At 48.9% G+C, this 23,948-nt stretch overlaps 1 protein-coding gene across 3 annotated transcripts in view; it reads right to left on the bottom strand.

Moving 5' to 3' along the window:
• LOC141272058 (uncharacterized) overlaps positions 1-3,987 on the bottom strand; it is a 47,618-nt gene extending 43,631 nt beyond the window's left edge. Inside the window, exon 1 of one of the 3 annotated variants that reach the window (XM_073682354.1) lies at positions 3,895-3,987. The gene's annotated coding sequence lies outside the window, so the exon portion shown is untranslated. Of the gene's footprint in view, positions 1-3,821 lie in introns of all 3 variants that reach the window. The other 2 variants (XM_073682355.1, XM_073682357.1) reach the window with 2 other exon arrangements.
• Between the last annotated feature and the right edge of the window lie 19,961 nt (positions 3,988-23,948).

Raw genomic sequence — 23,948 nt, forward strand, 5'->3', positions numbered from 1 at the left:
GCATGGGGCATTATATGGTGGGGGGGGCAAGTGACATCCAGCATGGGGCATTAAATGGGGGGTGAGAACAAGTGACATCCTGCATGGGGCATTATATGGGGGGTGGGAACAAGTGACATCCTGCATGGGGCATTATAAGGGTAGGTGACATCCTGCATGGGGCATTGTGTGGGGACCAGCATCCTGTATGGAGCGTTATATGGGGACCAGCATCCTGTATGGAGCGTTATATGGGAACCAGCATCCTGCATGGAGCGTTATATGGGAACCAGCATCCTGTATGGAGCGTTATATGGGGACCAGCATCCTGTATGGAGCGTTATATGGGGACCAGCATCCTGTATGGAGCGTTATATGGGGACCAGCATCCTGTATGGAGCATTATATGGGGACCAGCATCCTGTATGGAGCGTTATATGGGGACCAGCATCCTGTATGGAGCGTTATATGGGGACCAGCATCCTGTATGGAGCGTTATATGGGGACCAGCATCCTGTATGGAGCGTTATATGGGGACCAGTATTCTGCATGGAGCAATATATGGGGCCCATAATACTATATGGAGGACTATACTGTCCGGTCTGCACTGTGCATTGAGAGAATTTGCCGGTTTCTGGGCTATTGTAGAATTTACAATAGATATTGCACATGTAATGTAAGAAGTGAAATCTTCGGCATTGTACTAATATATATATATATATATATATTTCTCTGCGGTATCTGTGCATCATGAATCGTGGTATGTGTTAAAGGGGCCCACTGAGACTCTTTCGCCCAGGGCCCACAAAAACCTGGAGTCGGCCCTGACTGAACCCACGCCGGCGGCGCACCGTGACTTAAACGGAAACGGTGTCGGGGAAAATAAAGTTAATTTTCTCCCTGCAGCGTTCGACTAAGTGTGGGCAGGTAAAAACGCTATTAACAGGCAGATTAACCACATCGGCAGATTAAGTGTTTTTTTCTGGTGACAGGTTCCCTTTAAAGAGGTTGTCCACTACTTTACCATTGATGACCTTTCCTTAGGACTGATCATCAATGTCTGATTGGTGGGGGTGCGACACCCTGCACCCCCGCCTATAAGCTGTACTTGGTTTCGGCAGAGGCCGGAACTGCTCAATTACAGAGCTGCTCTGTCTTCTGATAGTAGCCACGGCCGGGTACGGCACAGCCACCCCCTATTCAAATCAATAGGAGGCGGATGTGCAGTACCCAGCCACGGCCACTATCAGTAAAACGGAGGAGCAGATCTGGCTGCCGCTGACACCAAGAACAGCTGATTGGCGGGGGTGCAGGATGTCGCACCCCCACCAATCAGACATTGATGACTTATGATAGGTCATCAATGTTAAACTAGTGGACAATCTCTTTAAGACCAGAATGAGGGTTAGAATTAAAATTAGTGGTAGGCTAGGATCACAAGACTATATTTTCTCCATCAGAGAAAAAAGGTCCGATTATGCTGATTGGACTCTGATCAGAGTGGAATCTGTTTTCTCAGATGTGGAGAAGATTTAAAAAAAATTTTCTCCATTCTGTCAGCCTGTGAAAATCAGACCGTACTCTGATATCATCAAAGTGCGCATGCGATCCAATATAGAGAGACAAATCGTGCATACTGCAATTTTTTTCCTATAACCACTCAATCCGAGGAATAAAAATCAGACATGAACACGACCCCAGAGATTAACACTGCAACATTGATTTAAGTGTGATCCAATGTTTTATCGCATCACACTCGACTGAAAATGCGGTGGTCTGGACAAGCCCTAAGGGCTTGTTCAATCAGTATTTTTGGTCCGAATGCTGTCCGTGAAAAAAATTGACAATATTCGGACTAATGTTATTCAATGATTCAGTGAACATGAGCAATTTTATTCACTGACCAAAGTTTTGAAAAAAATGGCACCATGCACTAGCTTTTTCTGCAAATCGGATGAGACTCATCCATTCAAGTCTATGGATGCTAAAAAATAATTGGATGCCACACTGAGCCAAAGTATAGAAGCCGATTTTTACGGATACATTGTAATTCTGTAACATAGGAAACTGTAACTGATTTAGCAGCTGCTGTAAAACATGGATTACACACAGATGGCAAGTGAGAAAAAAAATCGTCCCACTTTTCTGGATGAAAATCGGACACATTGTTTTTTTTTATATGGTTGTGTGAACCTAGCCTTAGGATGAGGGTTAGGACTAAGACTATGATAAGAGTTAGGGGTAAGATTGGGACTAGGGTTAATACAAGGATGAGTGTTAGGCTGTGTGCCCACGATGCGTTTTTGAAGCATTTCCGCAGCGGCAAAAACGCGGCAAAAATGCTGCGCTCCTCCTTGCTTCCCGGTACTTCGCGATGGACAGAAGGACTTGCGCTGATGTCAGAGTCATGTGACGGGTCACGCGACGCTGACGTCGGCAGGTCCTTCACTCTACCGCTGCCGGGACCGAGCGAAGCAAGACAGCACGGGCCATTGGAGGGTAAGTATATATTTATTTTTTTATTTTTTTACATTCTCTCGGTCACACTATATAAATCCATGTCTTTTGCATGGATTTATATAGTGTGACCAAGTTGTCAAGCACTTTCCAAGTGAAGCTAAAATCGCTTGGGAGATTCAGAAACGCTCAGAAAAAAATCCTGAGCATTTCTGCATCGTGGGCACATAGCTGACACATATTGGGCTCTTCAGCGTTTTTTGCTGCAGATTTTTATGCAAATTTTCAGCTGCGTTTTGCAGTACCAGCAAAGTCTATGAGAAACCAGAATTCTCTGTTCACACATCATGGTTTTTTTTTGTTGCATATTTTGTGCCTTGGTTGGGTTTTTGGAAAACAGAGCTTGTCACTTCTTTCAGCATTTTTTCCCCCATGGTCTCCAATGCAATTCCGCTCTTTCAATGCCCATGCTGCAGATTTTTCCTCAGCGTTTATGCTGCGCTCAAAAACCCGCAGCATGTCCATTAATTTTGCGGAAGCGTTGCGTTGTCACCACCATTGACTTGCATTAGAACGCGCCAATTCCGCAAGACTGCATCTGTACTTGCGTAATTGGCATGTTCTAATGTGCGGATGGTACCCGGGTGTGGAGGACAGGAAACTCTCCTCCACACCCAGATACCATAAAAAAAAGAATAAAATAAAGATTATATTCACCTTCCGACAGCCCCAGGACTCCTTCTCTTCGCTTGCCGACAGATCGCGAAGGACCTGAGGCGACGTCACAGTCATGTGACGGCAGGTCCTTCAGTACAGCGTACCGCGATCTGCCGGCAGCCAGCACAGGTGCGCAGCAAGTCTCAGGGGCCATCGGAGGGTAAGTATAGGTTTATTTTTTTTTTTTTAACCATTTTCTCGGGTCACACTATATAAATCCATGCCGTTTGCATGGATTCATATAGTGTGACCTAGTTGTCACAAGCACTTTCCAAGTGATGCTAAAATCGCTTGGAAAGTGCTTGTCAACCCGCATGCGGAAGTGCAAGTGAAGAACGCTTCACATCCCCTTGTCCCTGGCAGGAAAACGCATGTACAATCCGCATGTACAATCTGCATGCTTTTTTTTCTGCCAGGGAGATGCAGAAACGCTCAGGAAAAAATCCGGAGCATTTCTGCATCGTGGACACATAGCCTTACTGTGAAGCTGGGATGTGGCAAGGGACTATCAGGGCACTATAAAGGCAGTGATGTAGCAGCTGAGCAAATGAAGGAGAGGCAGCTGTTGTCACATGGGTCTTCTTGTAATCCCTCTCATAATCTCTCCTATTCAGTATGACATGAAGGGGATACAAGCGAAGAGCCAATCCCCCCTGACCATGACGCACCGCGAAGGGGCGGATGGGCGCTTCACTGAACGCTGAATCCGGGAGCATTCGGGAGGCTGCGCTCCCTCATTACCTCTCACCAGTGCAGGCGGCTTCTCTCACACCAAGCTGCGTCCTACACTACCTGCAAAATGGAGACTGGCTCCTCCCCTCCATGTCACTGATCACATGACTGTGACATCATCACAGGTCCTGTGCGCACAGAACAGTCATATATCTAGGGTTGTGTTGAGACTTTAGTGCAGGGGTCCTCAAACTTTTTAAACAGGGGGCCAGTTCACGGTCCCTCAGATCATTGGAGGGCCGGAATATAGTTTTTAAAAAAAGCTATGAACAAATTCCTATGCACACTGCACATATCTTATTTTGTTGTAAAAAAAAACAATACAGGAACAAATACATTATTTAAAATGAAGAACAAGTAAAGTTAAATCAACCGGTATTTCAATAGGTAGGTAACTGTACCCAATAGGCAGCATAGGTCCCCAATAGGCAGGTAAATGTACCTAATAGGCAGGTAAATGTCCCCAATAGGCAGCATAGGTCCCCAATAGGCAGGTAAATATCCCCAATAGGCAGGTAAATGTCCCCAATAGGCAGCATAGGTCCCCAATAGGCAGGTAAATGTCCCCAATAGGCAGCATAGGTCCCCAATAGGCAGGTAAATATCCCCAATAGGCAGGTAAATGTACCCAATAGGCAGCATAGGTCCCCAATAGGCAGGTAAATGTCCCCAATATGCAGCATCGGTCCTCAATAGGCAGGTAAATATCCCCAATAGGCAGGTAAATGTCCCCAATAGGCAGCATAGGTCCCCAATAGGCAGGTAAATATCCCCAATAGGCAGGTAAATGTCCCCAATAGGCAGCATAGGTCCCCAATAGGCAGGTAAATGTACCCAATAGGCAGCATAGGTCCCCAATAGGCAGGTAAATATCCCCAATAGGCAGCATAGGTCCTCAATAGGCAGGTAAATATCTCCAATAGGCAGGTAAATGTCCCCAATAGGCAGCATCGGTCCTCAATAGGCAGGTAAATGTACCCAATAGGCAGCATAGGTCCCCAATAGGCAGGTAAATGTCCCCAATAGGCAGCATCGGTCCTCAATAGGCAGGTAAATATCCCCAATAGGCAGGTAAATGTCCCCAATAGGCAGCATAGGTCCTCAATAGGCAGGTAAATATCCCCAATAGGCAGCATAGGTCCTCAATAGGCAGGTAAATGTCCCCAATAGGCAGCATAGGTCCCCAATAGGCAGGTAAATGTACCCAATAAGCAGCATAGGTCCTCAATAGGCAGGTAAATGTCCCCAATAGGCAGCATCGGTCCTCAATAGGCAGGTAAATATCCCCAATAGGCAGCATAGGTCCCCAATAGGCAGGTAAATGTACCCAATAGGCAGCATAGGTCCCCAATAGGCAGGTAAATGTCCCCAATAGGCAGCATAGGTCCTCAATAGGCAGGTAAATGTCCCCAATAGGCAGCATAGGTCCCCAATAGGCAGGTAAATATCCCCAATAGGCAGGTAAATGTCCCCAATAGGCAGGTAAATGTACCCAATAGGCAGCATAGGTCCCCAATAGGCAGGTAAATGTACCCAATAGGCAGCATAGGTCCTCAATAGGCAGGTAAATGTCCCCAATAGGCAGCATCGGTCCTCAATAGGCAGGTAAATATCCCCAATAGGCAGCATAGGTCCCCAATAGGCAGGTAAATGTACCCAATAGGCAGCATAGGTCCCCAATAGGCAGGTAAATGTCCCCAATAGGCAGTTAAATGTCCCCAATAGGCAGCATAGGTCCTCAATAGGCAGGTAAATGTCCCCAATAGGCAGCATAGGTCCCCAATAGGCAGGTAAATATCCCCAATAGGCAGGTAAATGTCCCCAATAGGCAGGTAAATGTCCCCAATAGGCAGCATAGGTCCTCAATAGGCAGGTAAATGTCCCCAATAGGCAGCATAGGTCCCCAATAGGCAGGTAAATATACCCAATAGGCAGGTAAATGTCCCCAATAGGCAGGTAAATATCCCCAATAGGCAGCATAGGTCCTCAATAGGCAGGTAAATATCTCCAATAGGCAGCATAGGTCCCCAATAGGCAGGTAAATGTCCCCAATAGGCAGGTAAATATCCCCAATAGGCAGCATAGGTCCTCAATAGGTAGGTAACTGTACCCAATAGGCAGCATAGGTCCCCAATAGGCAGGTAAATGTCCCCAATAGGCAGGTAAATATCCCCAATAGGCAGCATAGGTCCTGAATAGGTAGGTAACTGTACCCAATAGGCAGCATAGGTCCTCAATAGGCAGGTAAATGTCCCCAATAGGCAGGTAAATGTCCCCAATAGGCAGCATAGGTCCTCAATAGGTAGGTAACTGTACCCAATAGGCAGCATAGGTCCTCAATAGGCAGGTAAATGTCCCCAATAGGCAGGTAAATATCCCCAATAGGCAGGTAAATGTCCCCAATAGGCAGGTAAATATCCCCAATAGGCAGCATAGGTCCCCAATAGGCAGGTAAATGTACCCAATAGGCAGCATAGGTCCCCAATAGGCAGGTAAATGTCCCCATTAGGCAGGTAAATATCCCCAATAGGCAGGTAAATATCCCAAATAGGCAGCATAGGTCCTCAATGGGCAGGTAAATGTTCCTAATAGGCAGGCTGTTTCCCCCTTATAATGCCATATGCAGGCTATTCCACCCCTTATAATGCCCCATGCAGGCTGTTCCCCCCTTATAATGCCCCATGCTGGATGCCACCCCCCATATAATGCCCCATGCAGCATGTCACCCCCCCATATAATGCCCCATGCAGCATGTCACCCCCCCATATTATGCCCCAGGCAGCATGTCACCCCTCCCTCATATTATGCCCCATGCAGCATGTCACCCCCCCATATTATGCCCCATGCAGGATGTCCCTTTCCCCCCATATAATGCCCCATGCAGGATGTCACTTCCCCCCCTTATAATGCACCATGCAGGATGTCACACACACCCCTCCCTTATAATGCCCCATGCAGGATGTCACCCCACTTATAATGCCCCATGCAGGATGTCACCCCCCATATAATGCCCTATGCAGGATGTCACCCCCCCATATAATGCCCCATGCAGGATATCACTCCCCTGTCTTTATAATGCCCCATGCAGCATGTCACCCCCCCATATAATGCCCCATGCAGCATGTCACCCCCCCATATAATGCTACATGCAGCATGTCATCCCCCCATACAATGCCACATGCAGCATGTCACCCCCCCATATAATGCCCCATGCAGGATGTCACCCCCCATATCATGCCCCATGCAGGATGTCACCCCCCCATATTATACCCCTTGCAGGATGTCACCCCCCATATAATGACCTATGCCTCCATACATTAAAAAAAAAAAAAATCCAATACTCACCTCACTTCTCACTTGCTGCCGCTGCTCTACTCTGGTCTTTACTCCAGCGTCGCGGCGGCGTCGTCCCGCTCTACGCTGCCTGTGACGGCACTCGAGAGGGCGCGGTGTAAAGACGTCACTGCACCCTCTGACCTGAGACGTCACAGGAAGCGCAGAGCAGGAAGACAGCGGATCTGCAGAGGCACGGGGAGAGGTAGGTATCCACCTGCCGGGGCCCTGAGCAAGCTGGGGAGAAGGGCGGGCGCTGACACCGCTCTCCTCTCCTCCGCCCATAGCCCGGCGGGCCGGATAAAAGTCCTCCGCGGGCCGCATGTGGCCCACGGGCCATAGTTTGAGGACCCCTGCTTTAGTGGTTCCTCTGTGAGAGTTGCTTTTAGTTCAGCGCTGAGGTGAGGAGCTGTGAGGTGACGGGCGCTGAGGTGACGGGTGCTGAGGTGACGGGCGCTGAGGTGACGGGCTCTGAGGTGAGGAGCTCTGAGGTGACGGGCTCTGAGGTGAGGAGCTCTGAGGTGATGGGCTCTGAGGTGAGGAGCTCTGAGGTGATGGGCTCTGAGGTGAGGAGCTCTGAGGTGACGGGCTCTGAGGTGAAGGGCGCTGAGGTGACTAGCCCTTAGGGTATGAGCTCTGAGGTGACAAGCTCTGAGGTGACTAGCCCTTAGGGTATGAGCTCTGAGGTGACGAGCGCTGAGGTGAGGAGCGCTAAGGTGACGGGCGCTGAGGTGACGGGCGATGAGGTGACCGGCTCTGAGGTGACTAGCCCTTAGGGTATGAGCTCTGAGGTGACGGGCTCTGAGGTGACTATCCATTAGGGTATGAGCTCTGAGGTGACGAGCTTTGAGGTGACTAGCCCTTAGGGTATGAGCTCTGAGGTGACGGGATCTGAGGTGACTAGCCCTTAGGGTATGAGCTCTGAGGTGACGGGCTCTGAGGTGACGGGCTCTGAGGTGACGGGCTCTGAGGTGACTAGCCCTTAGGGTATGAGCTCTGAGGTGACGAGCTCTGAGGTGACTAGCCCTTAGGGTATGAGCTCTGAGGTGACGAGCTCTGAGGTGACTAGCCCTTAGGGTATGAGCTCTGAGGTGATGGGCGCTGAGGTGATGGGCTCTGAGGTGACGGGCGCTGAGGTGACAGACGCTGAGGTGACAGGCGCTGAAGTGACGGGCGCTGAGGTGACGGGCTCTGAGGTGACGAGCGCTGAGTTGACTAGCCCCTAGAGTATGAGCTCTGAGGTGACGAGCTCTGAGGTGACTAGCCCTTAGGGTATGAGCTCTGAGGTGACTAGCCCTTAGGGTATGAGCTCTGAGGTGACGAGCTCTGAGGTGACTAGCCCTTAGGGTATGAGCTCTGAGGTGACGGGTGCTGAGTAGCGATGAGCGAGTATGTTTTGTTAACCCTTTCGCTGAGTATACTCGGCCGAGCACCGAGTATTTATAGCGTGCTTGAGCTTTAAGTTTTCGTCGCTCCGTGAACATGCTGGAATGCTGGAAAAACAGGCATTACCTCACATGTATTAAATCTGTCAAACAGTCGCAAATCATGTTCACGGAGCGACGAAAACTTAAAGCCCGAGCACGCTATAAACATTCGGTGCTCGCCCGAGTATACTCGGCGAAAGGGTTAACAAAACATACTCGCTCATCACTAGTGCTGAGGTGACGGGCGCTGAGGTGATGGGCGCTGAGGTGATGGGCGCTGAGGTGACGAGCGCTGAGGTGACGGGCGCTGAGATGACGAGTGCAGTTGCTGGAGCGACATCCTCACAGGAGTCTCCAATGTATGCGTCTCATCACTAACAGCACTGGAATGGAGGTGATTCCAGGATCCTCATAGACTCCAATCTAGTCCCCTCATCTGGTTTATTAATGTTTTAATGCTTTTTTAGGGAATTGCTCAAGATTTTAATGGAGAAAACATCAGAAGTGATACATGAATTTATTTTTTACACTTATATTTTTTATGAATTTCTATAGGGCAAAATTATTTTTTTCCTGATGAATAAAACCTGCATTTTTATTGTCGCTTTTTGTAATATAAAAAATTACACTCAGCGCTGATTGTTCAGTTTTGCCAGAATGTGAATTTTGCTGAGTGTCCACCAGTCCTGTTCGCCGCACCAGCATTTTTGAAAAGTGGAAGGAACTTCATGGGGAGAGGTGTAAAAGAGCGCCACCGTCAGTCATCATAATTTACAACACAGAAATTATTACAGAAATGTCCGGGGTCACTGGAGGACATTTCTGTTATAATTTACGCCACTTTCGTAATGTAAAGTATGATGATTCTGTCAGCTGCACTCCGACACTGTCACATCCCTTCCTGCAAAACTCCACCCACTCTTCAAAATGGTGGTGCTTGATGAGACTTGTGTACATACAGGAAGAGTTGAATTCTATCAAAACTGAACGATCAGGGCTATGTGTAGGGATGAGTGAATCGGAACAGTAAAGATCGGGATTTGTACCGGTCACCTAGTGTCAGATAACAAACACCCTACACGAACTTCCAAACGTCCATGTTACTGTTCGGGATTGCCAGCCTAATAAACCTTGTTGAAAGGCTGCAGTGAAGTCAATCAACAAACTCTAAGGCTGTGGGCACTTCCAGCCTAATCAGTCAGGCCAAGTATTGGCATGCCTGTGATTGGCAAGTGCACCACGTGACCCAGCATGTATAAAGGCCAGATCACGTGTTGCAATGCCTTTCTGACACCTGGTGCCCTAACATTCTGGTGTACAGTCCAATAAGAGCCTGGTTCAGCGAGCCCTAACAGCCTGGTGCAGCGTGGCCGTAATACAGGTTCGTGTAGCATGCCCATAATACAGCCTGGTGTAGCGTGCCCGTAATACAGCCTAGTGCAGCGTGTCTGTAATACAGACTTGTGTAGCGTGCCCGTAATCCAGCCTGGTGTACAGTAGCTTGCCTGTAATACAGCCTGCTGCAGCGTGTCCGTAATACAACCTGGTGCAGTGTGCCCATCCGATCCAAACATTTGCAAATGGGAAACTCTCTGCCCCTTTGTACAATGTCTTCAGCCAGTCCACAAATCCCCCCCAATAGGGCATACTTCAAGATAGTGGACCAGAGGCACTCGTGATCAATCCGGTCAAAGGCTTTGGCCTGATCCAGGGACAGCAGAAACCCCTTCCAAATACCTGCCCTACCTTGCTCCATGGCCCCCCGACTCCGAGAGTAGCACTAAAAGTGTTACGACCAGGAACACAGCAGTGCTGGCACTCTGAAAGAAGCCTTGGCGCAAACTTAACCATCCTGTTGAAGAGCACCTTGGCTACAACATTTCTATCCACATTGAGAAGTGCTATGGGCTGCCAATTCTCAATGTGTGATAGATCCTTACCCTTTGAAAGAATGATCAAAGCAGACCACCTCACTGATCTCGGCAGAGTGCCCCAGGAAAGATACTCATTAAACACCAAGTCAATAAAGGGACCAAGGAGTCCGTAAAGGTCTTGTAAAACTCGGATGTTAAGTCATCCACACCTGGCGACTTTTTGAGCCGAAACCTATCAATCGTCAGTCTTAATTCCTCTTCTTTGATTGATTCCATCAACCAAACTCCAAGTGAGGGGTCTACCCCTGGCTCAGGAATGGCTTCAGCCAGGAAAGCCAACATCCCATCCCGGTCTAGGTCCGTCCTTCCCAGGAGACGTGAGTAGAAAGATCTGACGACCTCCTAGATCCATTATCTGGACCTTTCCGAGGATCCTGTACTTTCCTTCAGATCCACAACTTTACTATTTACTGACATCCTACAGTTCCTGTAGGGGTTGAGTGACTGGTACTTCCCAAAATCCCTCTCAAATACTAAAGATGTGTGCTTATCATACTGGCAATCTCTTTAGCAAAGCTTTCACTCTGGAGATGTCCTTTCGGTTACACCCAGTCAAGACAAGTTGCTCGATTTTTCTCCTCAGGCTCCGATACAGGCTTTCCCCGTTCAGACTTCTGAGGTGAGAAAGCTGGCGGAAGAATTTCGCCACCTGGTGCGTAAACGTTTCTCACCACTCTGACTTAAAGTTACTAAGGCCCAGCTACAGTACCTAGCTTTGAAAGAAATCCTCAGTGGACCGTTTTACACCTGCTTCCTCAAGGAGTGATGAATTTAGCTTCCATAAGCCTCTTCCCATCTGAGGAGTCTCTGCAACATTCTAAGAAAACATAATTAGGCAGTGATCAGAGAATTCCACCTCCACCATCGACATTGATGTAGAGATGGCCTCCTCCTTTCAATAAAACTTGTCTATCCTAGACCTACACTCGCTACTTCTAAAGTAAGTAAAATCCACGTGACCTTGGGTGGTACGGATATGGACATCCACCAGGCGAGCCCCACTAACTATGCTATTCAAACCGATGCTGTCGTAGGCCAACCAGTCTTTGGAACCTCCTCTGTCCTGGGGCCTCAAGACATTACTGAAATCCCCTCCAAAGGGTTTTAATACTCATAAAGAAATTTTTATGATACTATTTAGACTGGGGACCGTAAATGTCTATGAGCCAAAGCTCTTGTCCCTTCATGAGCACATCCAAGATCAAGCACCTCCCCATTTCCAACTTGATAACCCATCAGCATGCTACATCTGCGCTTTTAAAAAGAATCACAACCCCGTTATATGGCTCGGCCGCAAGAGACAAGTAGAAGGGCCTATGCACCCACTCGCTCCTTGCTTTGAAGGCCGTGAGATCTGTCAATCTGGTCTCCTGCAAAAATAAAATGTTAGTGTCATGGCGACCAAGAACATCAAAGGTCATAAATTTAGCCGCATCAGCCTTTATGCTGGAAGCATTAATGGTCGCCAGCGTCAATGGGGTGAGTGCCACCATCATGGGTGATCAGGCTCAACAGCAAGCTTTTACCCACCCCCCCTGCACAGCATGCTCACCCACAGAGGAAAACATTACACGTTTCAAGCTCACAGACATCTATACCCTCTTTAATTTTACTCTTATCTGGTATATTCTTGCCCCCCTCCCCCCCACCGAGGGCACTTTTTCCACCCCCAGTGCAGGAAGCCCAGTGTCCCCTAGAGCCCAGGTCACATTGTCCATGACAAATGGCTCCACGCCCTCCGTCTTCTCCTCCCCCTCTGAAGAAAGGGGAGAACTCCCAGAGCGTGGTACCGATTAATGAGGTCCACTGGAGGTGGAGTAAGTGACTCTCTATTTTGATGTCTGGCCCAGGATAGCAACCTCCCAAGAGGTCCAAGTCTAGGGACTGGCCCAGAGCTCCTTGACTCTCCCCGTTATTATTTTATCTGTTACTCTTTTATTTTCTTCTCTTATTCTTTTCTTTCTGTTTTTAGCCACTTTTCCTTCTCCTCTTCATCCAGATGTTCACTGGACGAGGACTGGGAAGCTGCGGCATCTTCTCTGGCCAACCTCCTGATCTCCTCATCTTGAACACCATACAGGGCATCCGCTGCAAGCTCACCAGGGATTGGGTCCAGAGGCAGGGACATGATCCCTGCTCCTTTTCCCTCTCCTTCCGGCGTTTTTCTTGCTGTTTCACCTTGGAAGGTGGCAACCCCTTGCTCTTCACTAGTCCCTTGTTACCCCTGCCTCTGATAGTCCCTTCACTGGTCCAGGCTCCTGACCAGATATCATACCTATGCAAATTTTTCCTTGGGACCTGGACCACCTCTCCGAAGCGGCAGATCCAGGTCATAGTGTCCAAACCAGAAAGTGACTCATTACTGGTTAGCATGGTCACTTTCTTTACCGCATTTTGGCGGGAGATTGCTTCTATTTCAAAACCCTGCCACTCTGTGCAGCTTTGTGTCAGTTCATATTGAGACCAATAGAGCTCCAAACCCTCCGGCCTCACGAAGATGACATCAAAGTAGGTGGTACCGTAGAGATAGATCAAGGTGACGCACCCCTGGACCTGTGTCGCACAGCGCCGCGCATGCAGGAGCTTACCCGGAGCCGGATCTGTTGAGGGTTGTAGTCTCGTGGCGGTGACCCGGTCCGTGCCCAGGGAGTCAGACTAAGTGGCGTTGTATTAGCAGTAGATGTTGGACGACTACGCCACCCGTTGAATGCAGCGAAGGAGCTGCCGCTGCAGGGCAGACCGCTGAGGCCGGTGGTAGGATTGTGCAGCGTGATAGTATCACCCCCAACGGGAGGGGTATGGCCTCAGGGCAGCCGACGTGGATGATGGGGGTAGCAGGAATCACTCAGAGACGGTGCGGTGTAGTTCAGGGTCTTTACTGGTGATAAAGATAGACCCTCCCGGAGTACTGGCTAGCGATCGGGGCCTGGTCAGTCCTTGAGCAGATGGGATCTCCCCTGGCCAGGCGGAGTTGTAGGCCTCCCAAACTGACTGTACTCTTCTGGCTACCTTGCTAGAGGCGGGTATAAGTAGCCCACGTCCCTGAGTGTACCGTGTGGTGCTCACCCGTATGGCCGGTGACTCGGGGCCTTCTAGTGACGTCCGCTCCACGACGGCGGTGCTGGTCCCACGCGTGTGACCGTGCCTTCGGGTTTCTTGGCCAGAGGACCTGAAATCCCCTGCCGGGCGGTTTCTGCTGCTGGGTAAAGATTAGTCCCCACAGCCTCGGACTCCGGGTCCGGTGATAGCTTCTCAGTCAGGGCGAGCTCTGCAGCTGCCAGCCCCTGACTCCTTATAGCACTGCTCCCACAGAGCTCCTGATGTTCTTTTCCTATATCTGCTTCTCTTCTCTGTCTCTACTTCTTCTCTACTCACTAACCCTGCCTCAGCCCTAGGTTTATATAGGGGAAGTTCTTCCCCTCCCAGGACTGGGCAGGAGGTGTGGCATGCATAGGATCCCTGACCAAGAGACCTCCCACCTGCTCTCAGACGTAATATCTCTATCACTGTGGCAACCAGACCCCTGGGGTGTCACAAAGGCATAGATATCATGCGCCTTTAAACCCACCTTCAGAATGAGCTCCACTACCTTCTCTCTGGAAGGAAACACTTCATTGCTCAACCACCGAAGGCAGGCTATATTCCTACGTATACCCCCTCGCCCTGCTGTCATCAGAGACCACACAGTCTCAGCCCCTTTCTTGTGGAAGGCAGATAAGCCATGTCTCTTCATCCAGAAAGACTTGTCAATCACCCTATCCTCTACAGTGATGGACTCCTCACCCCTCCTCAGGGCCTCCAGGAGGCTCCATTGTAAGTCACAGTCCCCGAGATCACCCGACAAGGGCGTGCTACCGACCCCAGTGACCGCGGCATTCACATAACACCAGACTTGGGGCCGGGAACCCACCATAGCCGGGGGGGAAGTGGTACCAGCCCCCCTCTCCCCACCACCATCATTCACAACACCTTCCCTGATGCCAGCAACAATTACACCACCTCCAACATTCCCTAGTCCATCAGCACTGGTATCCCTACCAGCATTGATATTACTACAGAACCGGCTTCACCTTCCACCACCTCCATTCCCCCCCCACCCACACATTCCTTATCCATACCCCCACGCCCCTAATTCACACTTGCCGGATCAGGCCGGGTGCTTACATTCTCCATCTCTACATTATTTACATCATTATTTACATTAATGGTCCCAGCATCATCAGGAAAAGGTTTTGGGGCAGCAGCCACAGGACCATCCTCCTGTATAGCACCGCTCTTACTCCCCACATTCCCCTCCTCCACATTGGGCCCCTCTTTATTATCAACAGCCCCAGCCTTTTTAAGTCTTGGTTTCGTGGAGATGGGTACTATGGGCATATGAGTGACAGCCCATCAGCCTGCCCGCCCCTGCCTCCCTTACTCCCAGCATTCAGCCCCTCAGCTTTATTTTCACAGGCCCCTCACCACCTTGGGCAAGCTTTCGCAGCAGGTTTAGCATGCCTAGTATGTTCAGTCACTTTAACACCAATATCACCCTTGCCAGATGATGGGACGGCCCTCCCCCCTGCTATCGTGCCACGAGGCCAAGCCCCGGCTTTCACTAGCAATGCTGAGGACAGGGATGGGAATTCCTCCTCACTGGAGATGTCTAGTGTTACCACCAGTGCTGCAGCCCTGCGACCCTTGCTGTTTCTCACAGGGATCGCAGCTTTGCCTTTCCCATTCCCAGCTTTACTCTCTGCACCGGACCTACTTCAAGGTCTGGGTGTCCTTGGCCAGCGGTGGTTGCACAAGAGGGGGCAGTACCTTCAGACATGGTAACATACTGAAAACTTACCACCTCATGCACCTCTTTAATTTTTTTCGGTCTCCTCCCCCTCTTTACATCCTCCTCCAGTCCTGGCTGCTTGTCCTCAAAAGAAAAATGCTGGACGTCCACAGGGGACTCCAACTGCCTGATGGCAGCCAAGTGATCTGAGAACCCGACGGATTCTTCATCCTCCTCCCCGGAGGACAGATCTCAGGTGGAACCACCAGGCAGAGTTGTTTTCTCTGCCTGCAGCCTGACAGTCTCCCAGCTGCTTCCCTTGCTGCTCTCCATTCCTTCACCAGGTACTGCACTTTTGGAGTTCTGCGCAAGGCCTGGCCCACTCTCCCCATGATGCCACGCCCACTCCCCCATGAGGCTACGCTCACTCTCCTCCCCGCTGGGCGGGATAATGGGCAAGGTGCTGGGCGGGGCCAATCACTACACACTGGGCTGGATACCAACACCAGGCTCCCTTCTCCCTGGGGTTACCATAAACCGCTGGTCATTGGAGAACTTCTCCAAGAAGGTACCGGCGTTACTCACAATCCATTCCTGGAGAGCTTCCAGCTCTGCAATCCTTGCCTTCACTTTCTCCACCTGGATCACAGTAACATCCGGATTCTTCCTTCAAACCTTATTGTGGGGGATCCTGGTCTGACACAGTTCATTTTTAAGCTTCGCTAATGAACCCTTAGTTTCCTCATAGCTTGTTAACACATCCACAATGCATGAGGAGAAAGCATCCATGGAATCACTGGGGTTTTTAATCGACCATGAGGTCTCCCCTCTTCTTTTTTCCTTTGGCTCCTTTCTCTCACCCAGGGCAGACACTGAACCCTTGCTGGGCTGGCAAGCTGGAACTCCCTTGGCTGAAATTATCCTCTTTCTGGGACAACCTTTCAGACCTCCATACGTCATCTTCTGAGGACTCTGTGAGGAGCTGCCCACTTACTAAAGACTATGATACTTTTCCAGCATGGACCACCATTTTCGGCAATATTATTATTGTGGGTTATTAGTGATTTACTTGTTATGTTTTATATAGTTCTGCTTACTTGTCAGTATGTAAGATTCACTTGTAAAATGTCCAGCATTCCACTAATCTCATCTTTATCTCAGGAGTCCATTGTTCCAACAGCCAATAATCTCATTATGTGTGTGTATATTGTAGACACAGTGGAGCCGTCACCACAGGGGTCTTACATGCCATCTCAGATGAAGGCTCCTAGAATATTCTTCATTGTTTTTAGCTAACAGTAAATGCTTAAGGGGGAGGGTGATCACTTCTGACCTGGGAGGGGACTCATCCCAGTGAAAGGAGAGTCATGTTTTAGGAAGAGTTGTGTGGAAGGAGTGAAGGGAGAGGATGGAGACCGTGGACTTGGAAGGATGGATTGATAAACATGTTACCATTATGGATTATGTTGTTTGGATTTAAACTTTCTTAAAAGGACTGCTGCTACTGGATACCTGTTCTTTCATTGTTCTATCTGCCGTCTAGAGGATCATGGACTGTGGCTACAGACTATACTGGCTGGAGATACGAAATCTGTGGGCCAACTAAAAGTTGGGAGACAGTGGGTATCACCTGATACAAAGCCAGTAGAACTACTGATCCCAGGTTGAGAACTTAAGGACTGAGAGAACTGTATTTTGGCCATTTACATGGAATTGCTTTATTACCATGGCTGTTATCAATAAAATATTGTTGCATCGTTAACCTGCCTAGGTGATTACTTACAACCCACTGCCCAGGAGTGGTATAATCAGACCATATCTCTGTACAGTGAGACACAGCCATTACACAGAACATAGCAGGGGCACATTTATAAAATTATCTCCGCACAGGAACATTTTTTAAAGCGCACCTGTCAGCAGGATTGTGCTTAGTAAACCACATACACAGTCAGGTAGGCGCCGTTATACTGAGTAAAATGATACCTTAGTTGATGAAATCCGTCCAGTGGTTCTTTTAGAATCTTTACTTCCATTTCTGACATAATGATATGCATGTGCTCTGGTGCTCTCATTATGTACACTGCTCAAAAAAAAAGGGAACACTCAAATAACACATCCTAGATCTCAATGAATGAAATATTCTCATTGAATACTTGGTTCTGTATAAAGTTGAATGTGCTGACAACAAAATCACACAAAAATCATCAATGGAAATCAAATTTATTAACCAATGGAGGCCTGGATTTGGAGTCACCCCCAAAATTAAAGTGGAAAAACACACTACAGGCTGACCCAACTTAGATGTAATGTCCTTAAAACAAGTCAAAATGAGGATCAGTATTGTGTGTGGCCTCCACATGCCTGTATGACCTCCCTACAACGCCTGTGCAAGCTCCTGATGAGGTTGCGGATGGTCTCTTGTGGGATCTCCTCCCAGACCTGGACTAAAGCATCCGCCAACTCCTGGACAGTCTGTGGTGCAACGTGACGGTGGATGGAGCGAGACATGATGTCCCAGATGTGCTCAACCGGATTCAGGTCTGGGGAACGGGCGGGCCAGTTCATAGCTTCAATGCCTTCATCTTGCAGGAACTGCTGACACACTCCAGCCACATGAGGTCTGCCATTGTCCTGCATTAGAAGGAACCCAGGGCCAACCGCACCAGCATATGGTCTCACAAGGGGTCTGAGGATCTCATCTCGGTACCTAACGGCAGTCAGGCTACCTCTGGCGAGCACATGGAGGGCTGTGCGGCCCTCCAAAGAAATGCAACCCCACACCATTACTGACCCACTGCCAAACCGGTCATGCTGAAGGATGTTGCAGGCAGCAGATCGCTCTCCACGGCGTCTCCAGACTTTGTCACGTCTGTCACATGTGCTCAGTGTGAACCTGCTTTCATCTGTGAAGAGCACAGGGCGCCAGTGGCGACTTTGCCAGTCCTGGTGTTCTGTGGAAAATGCCAAGCGTCCTGCACGGTGTTGGGCTGTGAATACAACCCCCATCTGTGGACGTCAGGGCCTCATACCACCCTCATGGAGTTGGTTTCTAACCGTTTGTGCAGACACATGCACATTTGTGGCCTACTGGAGGTCATTTTGCAGGGCTCTGGAAGTGCTCCTCCTGTTCCTCCTTGCACAAAGGCGGAGGTAGCGGTCCTGCTGCTGTGTTGTTGCGCTCCTACAGCCCCCTCCACATCTCCTGGTGTACAGGCCTGTCTCCTGGTAGCACCTCCAGACTCTGGACACTACGCTGACAGACACAGCAAACCTTGCCACAGCTTGCATTGATGTGCCGTCCTGGATGAGCTGCACTACCTGAGCAACTTCTGTGGGTTGTGAGTCCATCTCATGCTACCACGAGTGTGACAGCACAACCAACATTCAAAAGTGACCAAAACATCAGCCAGAAAGCATTGGTACTGAGATGTGGTCTGTGGTCCCCACCTGCAGAACCACTCCTTTATTGAGTGCGTCTTGATAATTGCCAATAATTTCCATCTATTGTCTATTCCATTTGCACAGCATGTGAAATTGATTGTCAATCAGTGTTGCTTCCTAAGTGGACAGTTTGATTTCACAGAAGTTTGATTTACTTGAAGTTATATTCTATTGTTTAAGTGTTCCCATTATTTTTTTGAGCAGTGTATTTTGATGATATTCTAATTTTGTGAGAAGCACCTGTATGTGTCCCTTTCTTGTCCTAACTACAGTGACTCTCCTATCACTTTCTCACTATCAGTTGAATCTGTTATTATCTTTTCCTCACACAATAATTTTCTGCTGTGCTGTTACACACTACCTGTATTGGTCTGGATCGGATCAATTTAAATATCCGTGGAGGGGATATTACTAAATCATTACTCCGATTGGAGACCAGATGGATTTACCTACTTGATGCCATGTCACCAACAGGACTCAATGAGGACTTTCTCTTTACGGAATACCTTGAATGAAATTGGACCACGTGATGAGATTTGTAAAAGGACATGGCGATGGATTGGATATATTCATCAGATACTCTTAAGGACTAAGGATTGTTAGCCTTATTGGACTCTCTTTACAACCACATGATTATCGATGCAATCATTTATACTTTCAGGACAATGGTGTATTTTGGAGCAGAGGATGTTGAATACTAAACCCATATCTTTGCCCTACTGGGCAATGATTATAATAGAACACTTTAGACAGGTTAATGCGTCATCTATATTTACGGGATTCTCTTTTGCTCTGATAATATAGTATAGTTTTGTGTCTACATGTACCAATATGAATCTCTTATATATATTATCATAAAGGTTCTAGTGAGGGGGAGGAAATATACTATTGATACTCTAAAAATACCTTAGAATTTGACCTTATATTTACATCGTGAATTCTTTATGGGGGAGTATGTTGTAATATTTAGTTCGATGCCGTCAGTGCCTACTGAACACACAGTTACTTGGTGTATGTATTTGTTTCGATATAGATGTGTGCTATGCACATAGTCTATGTCTGAGTTATTAAAGTAAAATTAAGCATATGCACCGATTATTATTATTATTGTGTTTAGGGACATACTTATGATTGATATATATTTGTGGGCTCCGAATTTAATTGAGATTTAGTGCTTTTCCCCTATTTGAGATTCATCTCTAAGCATAACACAGCATATTTAGTTATGCTGTGCTGTGTGTAAAAATCCACGTGCAATATTGTTTATATCATACTTATGGCTGTCATATTTGATATATAATTAACATTTTATTAATCACTTTTGTGATTAATAATTGCCATGGGACAATGTTCTGTCAAAAATCCGATGTATGGACTTGAGGTCTGAGTGACATTATTTTATTTTAATTTACTACATGGCTGGGTATATTTGCTTATATACAGCGTTGCTGTTTGAATCGATCCACCCTGTTTGTATATCTGGTTGGTAACCAACCGTATCATGTGACCATGACATACTTCCTGTTTGATGCACAATGATCCTGTCTATATATCTGGTTGCTAACCAACCGTATCATGTGACCATGACATACTTCCTGTTTGATGCACAATGATCCTGTCTTTATATCTGGTTGCTAACCAACCGTATCATGTGACCATGACATACTTCCTGTTTGATGCACAATGATCCTGTCTTTATATCTGGTTGCTAACCAACCGTATCGTGTGACCATGACATTTTTCCTGTTTGATGCACAATGATCCTGTCTGTATATCTGGTTGCTAACCAACCGTATCATGTGACCATGACATACTTCCTGTTTGATGCACAATGATCCTGTCTTTTTGTCTGGTTGCTAACCAACCGTATCGTGTGACCATGACATACTTCCTGTTTGATGCACAATGATCCTGTCTGTATATCTGGTTGCTAACCAACCATATCGTGTGACCATGACATACTTCCTGTTTGATGCACAATGATCTGGTCTGTATATCTGGTTGCTAACCAACCGTATCATGTGACCATGACATCCTTCCTGTTTGATGCACAATGATCCTGTCTGTATATCTGGTTGCTAACCAACTGTATCATGTGACCATGACATACTTCCTGTTTGATGGACAATGATCCTGTCTGTATATCTGCTTGCTAACCAACCGTATCATGTGACCATGACATACTTCCTGTTTGATGTACAATGATCCTGTCTGTATATCTGGTTGCTAACCAACCGTATCATGTGACCATGACATACTTCCTGTTTGACGATGCACAATAGCATCTCCTTGGTAACCAAATTACATGCTTGTGATTCATTTCCGGTTTGACAAACACAGCTGAGAACACTGAGTGGTAATTATAAACATATATAAACCTTTTTAGAAGCATGTGGTTTATCCCCTGATGAAGCTGCAGCCCCAGGCAGCGGAACACGTGGGGTGGGCCACGGGGACCTCATATTCCTATTTGGGGCTGGTAATATTGTGGCAGGCTATTGCATCAATACCCATGCTTTCCTTTATGGTCACTTAGCTTATGTCACATCCATGGACTTTTATCTAGACCTATAGAACTGCATGAGGTATTTGCTTGCATATACAGTATAGGCTCTCTATAAACTATTTCAGAGGGTAGTGTATGGTATTTATAAGATATCATAGGATGTAACTTCCCATTCAGGATTTTATACTATCCTTTTGGAGATTATATGGATATATTTCAACCATATGAGTGTCACCCCAGGCCTGGATGCCACAAATATCAAAGGCTGTGTCTGAGAGCAGGAGGGAGGTTCCCTGGTCAGGGACCATTAGCATGCAGCACCTCCTGTCCCAGGCCAGTAGGGGGAGCAGGCTGCCCCTATAAAAGCTGGAACTGAGGGCAGGGTTAGAGAGACCAGGACCCACTTCTGAAGCATCCAGAAGGGTTCCCAGAGGAGAGGGACAGGTCAGCCGCAGCTGAGGAGTCTGGGAGGCAGAGGAGGAACAGCAAGCCAGGGACAGAGGCAACGAGAGCCGGTCCTGGCTGAGAGAGAACTACACAACCGGACACTGGGGTCCGAGGCTGTCAGGGTTGCAAGCCCGGCAGCAGATAACCAACCCGCGAGGGATTTCAGGTCCCTTGACCTGAGAAGCCTGGAGGCTCCGCCACATAGAGGGACCGGTACAGCACGGAGAAGCAACAGGTACCTAAGGCCCGAGTCGCAAGCCATACAGGCGTAGTACACGGCCAGCTCAGGGACGTGGGCTATCACACCACGGAAAGGGGGATAGTCAGCAAGGGCAGAGAGGGGACGGTAGGCCTACCCACTCACCCTGACCAGTGGGGCTCGCCCGAATGCTCTCAGACACCCAGGCCCATTCTTACCCTGTACTCCTGTTGGGTCATTAGTACTACCTACAATAAAGACCCTGGACTGTTTGAAGCAGACTCTGAACCCTTATTATTGCGGTCTGCACCATCACCCCCAGCATCCTATTACACTGCCCTGAGGCTACACTCTTCCCGTGGGGAGTTATGCTATCCCTGTGCTGCATACCAACATCAGCCTCAGCGGTCTGCCTTGCAGCGGCGGTCATCCCTGACCACAATCCACGGGTGGCGTAGTCGGACATTCAAAATCCTACAAATAGACTGCCACAGCATTTGGTCTGACCACCCTGAGCCACGGCATCAGGTTGCCACTACTACCCCCAACATTGCACTGAAGCCCGGATCCGGGTGCCCCACGGCCCAGGGGGTGAGTCAGCTTTGGCGTAGTCGGCAGGATTGTGACCAACCCGCCAAAAACGAGTATTGCGTGCCTGAAAAAGACTTTATACTTACCTGAGTGAAGTTTCCCGCCATTAGGGGCCGTTTCCCGCCACTTGGAGCCGTTTCCCGCCATCGGGCGCCATCTTCGGGATGCCGCGCGGAAAGAAGAGGGGCGTGGACATCAAAACCGCGCGAGACCTGAAGCCCCGCCCTACGCTGAGACGCTGCGCAAGGTCCTGGAAGGAGATCCAGCGGACGCCGACATCATCACCGTGCGACGCAAGGTCCTCGCCCAGAGCATCGCGAGCGGAGCCGCGGCCTACAGAGGAGGATCGTCGGAAGGTAGGCCATGGTTAACTAGGGGGGAGGAAGATGTCGGATGCGGAGGGACCCTCTACCACCAGCGTAGCCGCTGCAGCTGTGATGCCGTTTTCCATGCCCTATATCCCCGGAGCGGCCTGGCTACCACAGTATGCTGGCGAGGCGCATACCTTGGGCGACTTTAAAGAAAGGCTGTATAGCCTGTTCAAAGTTTATCCCCTGACAGAAGAACAGAAAGTAAGCATACTGATAGGGCAGTTAACTGGTGCGGCCCAGCGGGAGGTAAAGTCTTGGACAGCTGAGGACAAAAGGACTGTAAGGGGGGTTCTGACCCGTCTACGGGACACCTTTGATACCCGTACCTCAGCAGAAATCAAAATGCGGTTCTATGGATGTAAGCAGTGAGCTCAAGATAGCATCAGAGATTATGCCCTAAATTTACAGGAAGCCTTGGGGGCAATTAAGCAAGCTGACCCTGGCAGCGTGCAGGATCCAGATAAACTATTGTCTGACCAGTTCATAGAAGGTCTGCTGTCCAGCGCCCACAGAACTCAGCTGCGCCTCATGGCCCTACAGAACCCCGATTTGACTTTTGCACAGTTCAAAGATAGGGCCATCCTGGTGCTCCGAGAACCCGCACCAGGTGGCGCTGTAGTTTCCCAGCACCCTGCCATCACTTACCACCAGGAGGCGGCGCCCTACCCCGCAGACCTTGTGGGGGCTGATGCACAGGCCCTAAATCCATCCCAGCCTGCAAACCTGCACCATCAGGTCCAAGAGCTAACAAAGAGTGTGGCTGCACTGACCAGGACCATACAGTCGTTGCAGGTGGAACCGTCAAGACCAATCAAGCTGGCTTCCAGTCCGGAGGATGTCCTGTGGCGTCGACAGAGGAGGATCCCGTCGTTCAGAGGGAGGCCCACCGACCGTTACACTGAGGATGGACAGCCGATTTGCCGCCGTTGCAGTCAGCCAGGACACATAGCAAGGTACTGTACTTTAAATGGGTCCGACCTGGGGCAGAGGGCCAACCCCCAGGCATAAGGTCATCAGGCCCGTCTAATTGACGTGATAAGTACGTG

Source organism: Phyllobates terribilis, unplaced genomic scaffold, assembly GCF_046119375.1.
Source record: "Phyllobates terribilis strain yellow unplaced genomic scaffold, ASM4611937v1 Scaffold_5__5_contigs__length_657084704, whole genome shotgun sequence".
Classification (NCBI taxonomy): domain Eukaryota; kingdom Metazoa; phylum Chordata; class Amphibia; order Anura; family Dendrobatidae; genus Phyllobates; species Phyllobates terribilis.